Genomic DNA, 13,041 nt, shown 5'->3' on the forward strand with positions numbered 1-13,041 from the left:
TCTCCTGTAAATTTAGCAATAGTGAATCCAATAGTTAGTAGGCCCTCTAAACGGAACGCTACAATTCCGTGAATCCATGGTCAAAACAATGTACAGCCACTAACTCGCAGTCTCGCACAAAATTTTTGTATACAAAATAAATTTATAACCAGCTCTAGTTAGATATGGGTCATTTCCAATTTATTCAGCTAAATTCTGTTTATACTATTTAAGTGTATCATTTCTGATAAATTGACATCTTAATTGTTATTGTAATACATCATTCCAGTTAAGCATAATTTTTATTTTATCTTTTGCAAATGCACCCACTGTACAAAATAAATTCCACCCGTCTTAATCCACTTATTTTAAAGTAGTATATCATTAATTTGCAGTGCGGTCAAGTTTCATGTAAGCAACCAGTCTTGATCTATCAGTCCATCATATATGTACTTATTTTTCCACTTTAGTTGGAAATGACAAGTTGATCGCAGAACTAGAAGAGAACTCTTCAAATGGTAAAATCGAAATTGGAAAGTTATGGACGGAAACCTGTGTAGAAAAAGCTTAAAATGCAAGTGGAAGATTTAGTCTGTGTAAAAGCGTGTGTCTGAAAGGATAAAGTAGAATAAACTGTAAACACACACACATAAATGTAATAGATGGGAGATTGCATACCTTTGTTTTCTCGAATTAGGACTATGCCCATAGCTACCTTAGATACAACTAGATAAATGAGGAGACGCTCTCCCGACTCTGATTTTGAAAGCAAGGGCCGCGACGACAAGTATGCCTTTAGTTCCCTCAGATCCTGGACGCACTCCGAAGTTCATTGGAGGCCGTTATTTTTCTTAAGTACGCCAAAAATTTTATGGCACCTATCCGACGACCGCGAGATGAACCTTGATAAGGCGGCGATGCGGCCAGTCAACTTTTGGACCTATTTTTTGGTGGTCAAGAGCTTGGGTATCCCCTCAATGGCTTTGATTTGGTAAGGGTTGACCTCGATCCCTCGCTATGATACGAGGAAACCTAGAAACTTACCTGAGGCTACGCCGAACGCACACTTCTCCGGGTTCAGTTTCATTCTGTACCGTCTGAGTATGTCGAAAGTTTCTTCAGATGGTCGATGTGATAGTCTCCCCTTTTGGACTTGACCAGCATGTCATCTATATATACTTCCATTTTCTTACTGAGCTGATCCATGAACATCCTCGTCACCAACATTTGATAAGTTGCCCCTGTGTTCTTTAGTCCGAAGGGCATGACCTTGTAGCAGTACGTTCCTTGGTGGGTGATGAACGTGATTTTTTCCTGATCTTACTCTTCCATGAGGATCTTATTATAGCCTATGTAAGCGTCCAAGAAACTTAGCAGCTCATGTCCGGCCGTTGCGTCAATGAATTGGTCGATGTGAGGCGTGGGAACGAGTCCTTTGGGCATACTTTGTTCAAGTCTGTGAAGTTTATGCACATCCGCCTTTTCCCATTCTTCTTTTTAACCATTACTACATTGGCGACCCAATTGGGGTACTTGGACTCCCTTATGAAATAATTTTCTAACAGTTTTTCCACCGCCTCGCGCACTGCGTCGTTGATCGCGAACTTGAATTTTCGCCTGACCTGCCTCACCGGGGGGTGGAAGGGGTCAAAATTTAGTTTATGCGTGGTGATTTCCTTTGGGATGCCTGGCATATCTGCATAGCTGAAAGCAAACAAATCCGCATTAGCTTTTAAGAGTTGACTAAATTTACCCAGTTCCTGAAGTTTGCAGCCACTATAGGCCATTTCCTATGGTCATTGGGATCTAATTGAATGGAGTCGAGGTGTTCTATGGTCGATCCTGCAGCTTCAACTACGTCGGGATCTTTGATACCTTCCCCGATCTCGTAGTACCCCGACCTCGACCCTACTGATTGCTATGCCTCTTTTTCTTTGTCCTTCCTTTGTTGGGTGGCTGTGTTGTTTAAAGCAATGCGGTAGCATTCCGGGACGTACACTACTCTCCTCGTATGCTGAATATTTCCCATTGAGTTGGGAATTTGACGACTTAGTATAAGCTAGAGGGGACGGACTTCATGGTGTGTATCCACAGTCATCCCACTATAGCGTTGTACGCGGTGTCTTGGTCCATGATGTGGAATGTTGTTTCCAAAGTCACACCACCGGCTAAAACAGGGAGTGTAATTTCTCCGGACATCCGTTCAACTGCATTGCTAAAACTAATTAGCGTGATACTATCTTATCCTCGAGTTTTATTTAGGTAAGTACTCGGGGATGGATAATGCACGCGCCGCTCCCGTCATCTATCATAATGCATTTAACATCAGTATCTAAAACTTGTAGAGTAACAACGAGGGCATCATTATGAGGAAAATCTAAACCGTTGGCGTTCGACTTGTCAAAAATGATACTTTCTTCGAGTTTGTCGTACTATTCGCGAGTGATAGATCGCTTGAGTTTGTGGGTAGTGGTGAACTTTACGATATTGATAGAGGCGTCGTCATCGATAATCAAGTTGATGGTACGAGCTAGTGAGGGTGGTTTGGGCGGTCCATGATGTTCGTGTCCTCTGGCAAAGTTGGTTCTTCCCTTATCGCTTAGAAGCTTTTTAAGGTGTCCTTGTCGTAGCATATTCTCGACTTCCTGCCTTAGGACGATGCAGTCTTCCATCTTGTGCCCTCGTTCTTGATGGAACTCACAGAGGGCATCAGATTTTCTAGTGTTAAGGTCCGATCTCATCTTTGGCGGCCATTTCAATTTTGGCCCGAGCTTCTCCAGGTCATAGACTATCTCTGTAGGTGAAACACAAAAATTGTGAGCAGATAATAGGGGCCATACCTCTGTCGTTCCGATAGGTTCCCGTCCTTGATCTGGATGGACCTTCTTCGTAGCGGGGAGAGGGGGCGGCGACCGTTTTGATATATGGTTGGTGTCGTTCCCTATTAGGTCGCGGAATTGGATGATCTCTTCTGGCGTTGTCTCTTCGATCCTTTATTGATTCTGCTTGTACAAGGGTTAGCCGGTGGATTGGCCCGTTGAGGTCGTCCTCATCTATACGGACTTCGGCACAACAAGCATTGTGGATTTCGTCCCAAGTGGTTGGGGGGAGGGGGGTGTACTTCATTAACCGACTTAAAAGTTTCCTCGTTGCTCTTGAACCATCCCTGCTCAGCCCGTTCTAAAATGCTGCGACCGTTATACCTTCGGACATGTTTGGCAAAGTCATCCTTAATCGGTTGAACCGGGCAAGGAAGTCCCCTAGTCCCTCTCCTAGAGATTGTTTAACAACAAATATGTCGTTCACTCTCGCCTCGGCCTTTTTGGCTCCGGCGTGGGCCGCTACGAACTTGTCGGCCATTTATTTAAAGGTTTCAATGGAGCGTGCTGGTAGCTGCGAATACCAGGTTAATGCCCCTCCCGTGAGAGTTTCGCTGAACTTCTTCAGCAAGATGGAAGATACCTATTCTTTGGCGAGGTCGTTGCCTTTTACGACAGTGACGTAATAAGTCACATGATCTTCAGAGTCGGTTATGCCATCATATATCCTAAGGTAGGGTAGCATTTTAAATGTTTTTGGTATAGTATGCGGGGCTGCATTATCACTATATGACTGTTCGACGAACCGGCAGGCATCCCTCTTCGGCAACAGCTTGGGGGTGCCCCATATTTTATCGACCCTTTCTTGGTGTTCTTTTATTTGATCTCGAAGTACCTTGTTCTCATTCTCCATTTCTTCCATCCTTTTCAGAATGGCTGCAAGGGTATTGTCACCTGCACTATCAATTACATTGTGAGTAATACCTGTCATTGGGGGAAAAGGCTGGTTGCATTGCTGGTCCACTTGTCGTATCGTGCATGTCCTTGCGTTCTCTGTAGTCGTGTCCCGGAGGGATTGTTGAGGACGCTAGTTAGCATGTCAGTTAGCCACGCTTCGAGGAGCTTTTTTACAGCTGGGGGCGTCTCTTCTCCCACAGATGTGGAGGCTCCCTTACCAAGAGATTTTGTGATGCTGCAGTGAGGGGGTGGTGACCCATCTCGTCTAGGGGAGGCGCTGGGCATCGCGTCTTCGTCTGCCTATTTTACAGCTTTCGTTGATGACGTTCATGAGGTTGGTTGGGAAGTCACTTATTATTCTCTTCTTTTCTTCTCGGTTACCTGCCATGTTGGGATTTGTGCACACAAAGAAATGAGATCTTGTTTTTGCTTGTTTTTTTTACGTTAGTGAACCATGCTAGTTATAGATCTAGAAGAAACTAAAAGTTTTAACTAAGAAATCTCCATAGACGACGCCAAATTATTTGACCAAAAATATGACTCTCGGTTCAAATAATTAAATTTATGTGATTATGGGTTAAACTTAATTAACAATAATATTTTTAGATGTAGCTTCCCAAGATGTGATAAAGTGAGATAGATTTGGTCGAATAGCGATAACAATATGCAATAACTATTCCAAAAAGTATAAGCAATAATGTAGCATTTAATGACAATGAATAACAATAAATGACATTTAAGTAAATAGGAGGAATGATTCACCCAATAAAGGATGAACTAAATGGTTGTTCCTCCTGACAATGATGAGTGATAGACAAACTCTTGAATGTTTGAGTTATTCTCGGATCTGATGAAAAAGTATGAAATAATACATACAAGAATCTTAGTAAAAATGTGGTGTTTGTATCTTAGTGAGTGAGAGAGAGAATCTTTTTGTCAAAGTGTCTTCTTACAGCTGAATATCACATGCCTCATATCATTGCCTCTTTTTCTATTTATATGAGACATATTCCTAGTAAACCCAGTGCAGAGAATATCCACTAGAATATTCTCTTTAATATCCTATTTCGAAAACTAGCTATTACAGCTTCATCAACGTTGCTCGACCTCGACCATTATTGACATCTCGACCACGGCTCTCGTCGACTCTGCGGCTACGAGTCTTGTTGCTTCCTGGTCCACCTCGACTAACGACGGCTCGAGAATTCTTTCTTTAGTGTTATCTTATCTTATATATTTTAGGGCAGATTTTGACTCATACAAAGGTATCATGATATTTTGAACATTTATTTGAGTTTTATTTGTTTTTATCAAAAAAAGTAATTGTTTTTACACAATTAGATCACAAGCTAATTTTACCTATGCGTGTATATTCAAACATATATTGGTAGCTTAGAAATAATATGAAAGTTTTATTAGAATCGATCAGATTAAACTGGAATGTCTAAAATCTACTTCGTTATCATTGGATAAAACTTAAATTTCACTACGTTCCTTTTTCTCTCGTTTTGTCAAAAATTACCTCTCTTTTCCCTTCCTTTCTTTATTATTCGTAAGAGTAGTTTAAACCACATACTAGCACATTTTTATCTCCGCTTTAACATAAACCTGGTAAGTCATCTAAGATTCAACCTCATGTAGAAGGCCTTTCCAAATATTATCACCAGATAATTGTATAAAAAATAATGTTATTAATCAACACAATTAGTAATATGTAGGCTACACTTTAATTAGTAAAATATAATTGTATAATCTTACATTTCTTACCTATCATAGTTGTAAACCATTCATTTTGTCTCCTTTTGGTCTTTCTGCTTGCATCCTCAAAATTCTAATGGCATGGACCTAGCTAGTCGTCAATTACCTCAAATGATTTCATTTAATCCAATCCCATCTAACAAAACCTTATAAGGTTAAGACTAGCTTCCAAAAGTCGGCAGACTTATGTGAATGAGACATTGTTTTCAATTCTACTTGAAAAGTACCAAAAAAACTATTACAGTAATAGAGAAATCATGGATGAAAATGACAACAACAATCTGAAGATAAATTTTCCTTCGCCGTTTCTCACCTTCACTATCATCTGGTTTTGTCTTACGCTTGCTTCCCTTTTTTTGGGGAAACAAAGGCAGGCAAACTGGCAAAGTATCAAAACAAGATGGTCCATGACATGCACACAGTAACGCAAGGAGATGGGGCAATAAATCCAAACAACCTTTTTATCCAACGCAGCATTCATCTTTTCCAACGCACCATTCAGTCTTTCACATGCCAATGTTTATTTCCAATGTCACCTAATTTCGGTCATCATAACTTTACCCCTAAGAAGCATTTTACATAAACTCGAGCTATCGGAAAGGCTGGCCAAATGGGCCATCGAGTTAAGCGAGCACGATATCACGTACCGGCCGCGAACGTCGCTAAAGTCACAAGTGCTCGCTGACTTCGTCGCCGACTTCAGCGCAAAAATAATGCCTGAAGTCGAAAGGGAAGCCGTCCAAACTTACCCCCGAACACAAGACCTATGGGTCCTATACACCGATGGTGCATCGAATGCGTCAGGGTCAGAGCTAGGACTCGTACTCGTAGTCCCGATAGGCGAAGTAATTCGACAGTCTATAAGGTGCCCAAATATGACTAACAACAAGGCCGAGTATGAGGCCGTCATTGTAGGTTTGAGACTAGCTCTCAAGTAAGGGGCAAAACGGCTAAAACTACGTTGTGATTCTCAGCTTGTAGTCAACCAAGTCACAGGGACTTTTCAGATAAAGGAACAAAGATTGGAAAAATACTACACCAAAATCTGCAAGGTTCTTCCCGAGTTCGATGAATGCCAGCTCGACCAAATTCCATGGGCACAGAACGCCGAGGCAGATGGCCTCGTGAAACTAGCCGCAGCCACCAAAAGCATTACAATAGGAGATAAAAGCGTGGTCTATCTCCTCAACTCATCGCTAGACCAGGTCAAGGTAAGAACCATTAACTTAACTTGGGACTGGCACAATTGTATTATCATGTACTTGCAGGACGGAACACTCCCAGGCGATAAAAAAGAGGCCAATAAACTAAAAATGTAAGAAGCCATATACATTATCCTCCACAACGACCTGTACAAGAGAACTTACGGCGGACCTTTAGCGAAGTGCCTGGGCCCAAACCAAACTCGGCGCTTCCTTGAAGAAATCCACGAAGGCCATTGAGGGGCTCATTCCGGTAAACGAGCACCAGTCCGATGCCTCATACGGGCAGGATATTACTGGCCCGCCATAAAAAAAGAGGCTGCAAATTTCGTGAAAAGATGCAAGCAATGCCAGAAGTACACCCCAATGATTCACTAGGCAGGCAAACACCTCCACTCGGTCACCTCACCTTGGCCGTTCATCAAATGGGGAAAGGATATCGTAGGCCCCCTCCCGATAGGACGAGGTAATCTACGATTCCTTTTGGTTTTAACTGGCTATTTCTCTAAGTGAGTGGAAGCAGGAGACTTCGCCCAAATACGGGAACAAGAAGTAATCACCTTTATATGGAGAAATATCATATGCCGGTTCGGCCTTTCCAAGGAAATAAACTACGACAACGGACACCAATTCACAGGAAAGAAAACAGTAGAAATTTTCGAGAAATGGCATATCAAAAAAATACTCTCAACCCCGTACCATCCCGCGGGAAATGGGCAAGCAGAATCCTTCAACAAATCGATACTAAACATCATGAAGAAGAAGATTGAAGACGCCAAGGGACTGTGGCTGGAAGTACTACCAGAAGTATTGTGGGCTTACTGAACAACTCTGAAAACGAGCACAGGAGAAACACCCTATTCTTTGGTCTACAAGACCAAGGTGGTAACACCAGTCGAGGTCGGCGAGCCCAATTTAAGGTACTCCCATGAGAGTGACACAAACAACGATGAGAGCAGAAGGAAAGAACATGACGAACGAAGAGATATGGCCTACATAAAAATGATCGCCCAAAAACAGCAAGCAGAACGCTATTATAACAAGAAAGCAAAGGTCAGGCCACTCAAAGTCGAGGATTACGTACTAAAAGCTAAAACTCAAGCAAGCAAAGATCCCAGGGAAGGCAAGCTGGGAACAAATTGGGATGACCCGTACAAAATCACAGCAAAAGCAGATAAAGGATCATTTCAACTAGAAACAGTGGAAGGAAATCTACTATCAAACAACTGGAATATCAGCCACCTCAAACACTTCAACTTCTAAAAGAAAAAGTGTCCCCCAAGTCATACTCTTTTTTCCCTCACTTGAGTTTTGTCCCAGTTGGGTTTTCTCAAGGAGGTTTTTAACGAGGCAATGAAGGGAACACTACAAGTCGAAGTACACGCAGGCAAGGCCCTGATTACTATTTCATTGCTCGACCTCTCACTATTCTCCAGATCGACCAATGAAGGGACTAGATAGACCGACACTAGGATTAGAACACCAGCAAATACCCAAAAATCTGTAACTTTCTCCAAGTATGTAACAAATGTAACAATGTCAAGGCAATAAACGTTACACTTATCAGCACATTTATCTTAAGTTTAGGTTATGTTCGACCTCGCTCGAACTTACACCTACTAGCCCTCGGCCACAATTAAGTTCAAATTATGTTCGACCTCGCTCGAACTAACACCTATCGGCTCTCGGCCACAATTAAATTCAGGTTATGTTCGACCTCGCTCGAACTTACACCTATCGGCCCTTAGCCACAATTAAATTCAGGTTATTCACAATTAAGTTCAGGTTATGTTCAACCTCACTCAAACTAACACCTATCGGTCCTCGGCCACAACTAAGTTCAGGTTATGTTCGACCTCGCTCGAACTAACACCTACCGGCCCTCGGCCACAACTAAGTTTAGATATGTTCGACTTCGCTCGAACAAGCAACAAAAGTAAAAACACACAAGTACAAAAATAAATCATAGGAAAGGAAACAGATGCAAAAAATAACCTTGGAATTCCATTTCATACTTAAACATTTTTTACAAAGGCTCGTGAAGATGTCGGCAAATACACAAGCTTACAAAAAAATAAAAAGAAGAGAAAAACTACTAGTCGCTGCCATCAGGATCTTCTGCACCTCCACCACCCTGACCACCAATGACTGGGCCATCTTGATCCCTTTCTTAATCATCACCTTCGCCCTAAGGGTATGCAACATCATACCAGGCATTCTCTTCAAGCTGGTCCACGCCCCCGTCCCTCTCATCATCACCGACCTCAGGCGTGACGGGATCATATCCACAAGCAACCCGAGCCTCACGGGCCTTAACGCGAACATCATCAAGGGCGATCGCAGAAACGGACCTCGCCTTATACAAATCTCAAAACACATCCAACTAAGCCTCAGCGTGAATCCATTCTTGTACAGGTCCCGAGGAACGTTTGAAAAATCTGAAGTACGAAAGGAAGATGGCTGCGCAAGCAGTTGAGCCTTTCAGCCTCTAAAGCGGTTACCCGATCATGGAGGAGGGAGTTGTCTTTCTCCATCTCTCCGATCCTCTCCTCCAGTCTATCCTCTTTTACCTTCACCGTAGATTGATCAATCTCCCGCTCGGCCCGGAGAGTCATATTCGCCAACTCTAACATCTCTAATTTTCTCCGAGCCTCCAAACAGATGACTCCTCCTTCTCAAGCTCGCTCTGCTTCTCGGCGACCTCGCCATGAAGGACCTCCATCTGTAGCTGGAATTATTTTAATTACTTGTGTAGCTCAACCACTTGTGCCTGAAAGTCACCGCACTGGGCCTCTATGACCCTGCTAACCTCAAGCTCCTCCTTTCTACTCCTCACCGTCCCCTCGAGGATGCTGTACTTCTTGATGACTCTCACCAGCTCATCATCCTCTCCTTCAAATCATCGCGAATAGCCTGCAGATTTCCACCCTCACCAAACCACATGCGAAACTCCCGGTACTTGTCACGATTCTCGAAATATTTATTTTTTAGCCTTGCAAATATTTCCCTACGTTTCTCCTATCTTCGGGCACTTTCAATCTCCAAAATCACAGTTTGCAAACACAAAAAAAAAAGAGTAAGGCAAACGTGAAAATGCCCCTGCCAATAAAGGCAAAAAAGAAAAGGACAAAACACTAAGCACTCACCTATGACTAAGCAAAATAAACCAAGTACCTATATGCAAAGGAGTCAGGCGCTTACGAGTGCAATTCTAAGCTTTAGGGAAGCTGTCGACATTGGCCACCACGTCTTCATTTCTAACGAAGAAAAAGTTGAGCCAGAACAAGCGGTTAGCCTTGTCATCCATCTTCACCACCAGGCACTTGCCTCATCGATGGCGAAGGTTCAGCATCGTCCCCCTATAAAAGCTGCGGGCGAATAGGTGCATCAAGTGTCGAAGTGTGATCTCGACCCCGGCTAACTCCGCGAACTTTGTAAGCATCCTTATGAACTTGTAGACATGCAAAGCGAGCTGAGTCGGGCAAATGCCGTAGAAGCGACAAAATTCCTCCGCCAGCGAAAGGAGAGGAAGAGTGTAGCCGACGTGAAAGGGATAGGTGTAGAATGCACAATACCCAGGATGGTGGTCCTACACCGTATCCCACCCGGCAAAGATCAACTCGACGTGATCAGGAAGGCCGTATTTAGCCTTAAGCTCTAACAAATCAGTCTCCTTCATTGCCGACTTAAAGGTTCCGAGTTCGGCTTTAGGCAATTTTGAGAAATCAAAATTGGCATCGGGGTTACGAGGAACTATCTCTTCCATCGCCGGAAAGCTTCCATCCTCAACACTAGTGGGAATGTTCTCCGCATGAGGAGGAAGAAGAATCGCTAGAGGGACCGGGACACTTCCCTCGTTGGACTCAGAAGGTACATTAGACATGTTTTCAATGAAAGAGAGGAAGGTATCAAACATCGGAGGATTAAAAATGATAAGAATCGCTGGAACAAAAGGAAAAGATGTACAACAATGGAAAAGGAAGAAGAAGATATAGGGTTCGATGCAGGAAGTCTGTAAAGTTAGGGATTACACCCTCACATCCCTATTTATAGGAATTTAGGCATCAGAATTGAGAAATTGGCTCATCATTACCTGGCATCGAAATCAAAGTGGCAAGATCAATCAGGAGTCCCATGCAAATTGAAGCGACGCATCGGGAATACGCGTCATGATGACGCACGAGGTCGTGACATCACCTTGATTCATAGATAGCACAACTCCAAAATTTGTGGCTCACGAAGGGCCACGTTTCCAGCTCGCCTCAATCATTACGACCAGCTCGTCCAATCATTTTGACCGCAATGAACAGAATCCGCTCATCTAGCCCACCTGAGGCCCGTCTTAATAGGCGGAGGGACTAATTGTATGGGTAAAAATTTGTCCTTATTTAAGATAACACTAAAGAAAAAATTCTCGAGCCATCATTAGTAGAGGTGGACGAATAACCAATCAAAGATGTCAACCATAACAAAAACCAAATTGAAACTATGAAATCATATTTTAATTATCGAAATTTGGAAAGAAAAAAAATTGTGTAATGACCCGACCGGTCGTTTTGATTATTTGCACTTCGCTTGGTAATTTACGGGCATGAGTAGCTCCGTATGATGCATTATAACTTATGTGAATCATCGATTTTGGAAGAATGAATTTCATGGTTGAAGCTTTAAGTTGGGAGAGTTGACCAAGTTTGACTTTTAGCATTTTACCTCGGATTGAAATTTCCATGGTTCTGTTAGCTCCGTTGGGTGATTTTGGACTCACGAGCATGTCCGGAATATGATTTGGAGGTCCGTGGTTAAATTTGGCTCGAAATGGCGAAAGTTGAAATTTTGAAAAGTTTGACCGGGAGTGGACTTTTGGATATCGGATTTGGATTGTGATTCCGGAAATTGAAATAGCTTCGTTATGTTATTTGGGACTTGTGCACAAAATTTGAAGTCATTCCGGATTGATTTGCTATGTTTCGGCACGATTTATTGAATTTGAAAGTTCAAAGTTCATAGATTTCAATTTGAGGTGCGATTCATTGTTTCGATATTATTATGCGTGATTTGAGGCCTTAAGTAGGTCCGTGGTATGTTATTGGACTTGTTTGTATATTCAGACAGGATCCCGAGTGGCTCGGATGAGTTTTGGACGAGGTTCAGATCATTTTTACTTCATGTTTCTATTACTGGTTCTGGTGTGACCGCATCTGCAGCTAGTTTGCGCAGGTGCGATGGTCGCAGAAGCAACGAAGGGGTCACAGGAACGGAAATATTGCTGGGAGCAGGGTTCCGCGGAAGCGGAGATTGCTTTGCATTTGCGAAGGCGCAGATGCGGTGAGTTGAGCACAGAAGCAGTGGCAGCGCAGAAGCGATATTTGGGCGCGCACCTGCAAGTGCGCAGATGCGGGTATTTACCGCAGGTGCGAAGGCAGGCCTCTAGTGCTTCTATGCAAAAGCGTGGTTTTTGGTCGCAAAAGCGACGCCGCAGAAGCGGCTAATGTGTCGCAGGTGTGAAAGTGCTGGGCAGAATGATAAATACAAGGGTTCGCGATTTTGGCTTCTTTTTAACATTTTCAACCTCGGATTGAGGCGAGTTTTCAAGCAAATGTCACCATATAAATTGGGATAAGTGTTCTCTACTCGTTTTTGGTTATATTTTATGAATCTACCTTCGTTTTGGTAATTTGATTGTGAATTTAAAGAGGAAATTGGGAGTTTTTGGCCTAAAGTTTCATAATATGAATTTTTGTGTTTTGAACATCGAATTTGAGTCGTATTTGAGTGAAACTAGTATGGTTGGACTCGTAACTGAATGGGTTATTGAATTTTTTAAATTTTGTCGGGTTTCGAGGTGTGGGCCCGAGTTGGGCTTTTGGCCGATTTTGGGCTTTTGATTCAAGATTTGATCTTTTTCGATCAGGATTGGTTCCTTTAGCATTGTTTGATGTATTTGAGTTGTTTTTGGTTAGTTTCGAGCCATTGGGAGGTCGGAATACGTGGGATGGCATTTTGGAGCATCGCTTGGCTTGCTCGGTGTTGGAATTGACTTGTTCGAGGTAAGTAACTCTTCTAATCTTGGAGCTGAGGGTATGAAACCCCGAAATACGTGTTATGTGATTAGTGTTGAGGTGACGCACATGCTAGGTGACGGGCGTGTGGGCGTGCACCATGTGAACTGAGACTCTGTTGTTCCCATGGCACTGTATATTGGTCTTACTTTGTTGATATCCGTGTTTTCACCATGTGAAAAGGTAATTAAGCTGCCAATCATGCTAGATATCATGTTTAGGCATTATGCCGATACTGTTTGGACCCATAATGGTCGTTTCTTACTG

This window comes from Nicotiana tomentosiformis, chromosome 7, assembly GCF_000390325.3.
Source record: "Nicotiana tomentosiformis chromosome 7, ASM39032v3, whole genome shotgun sequence".
Classification (NCBI taxonomy): Eukaryota; Viridiplantae; Streptophyta; class Magnoliopsida; order Solanales; family Solanaceae; genus Nicotiana; species Nicotiana tomentosiformis.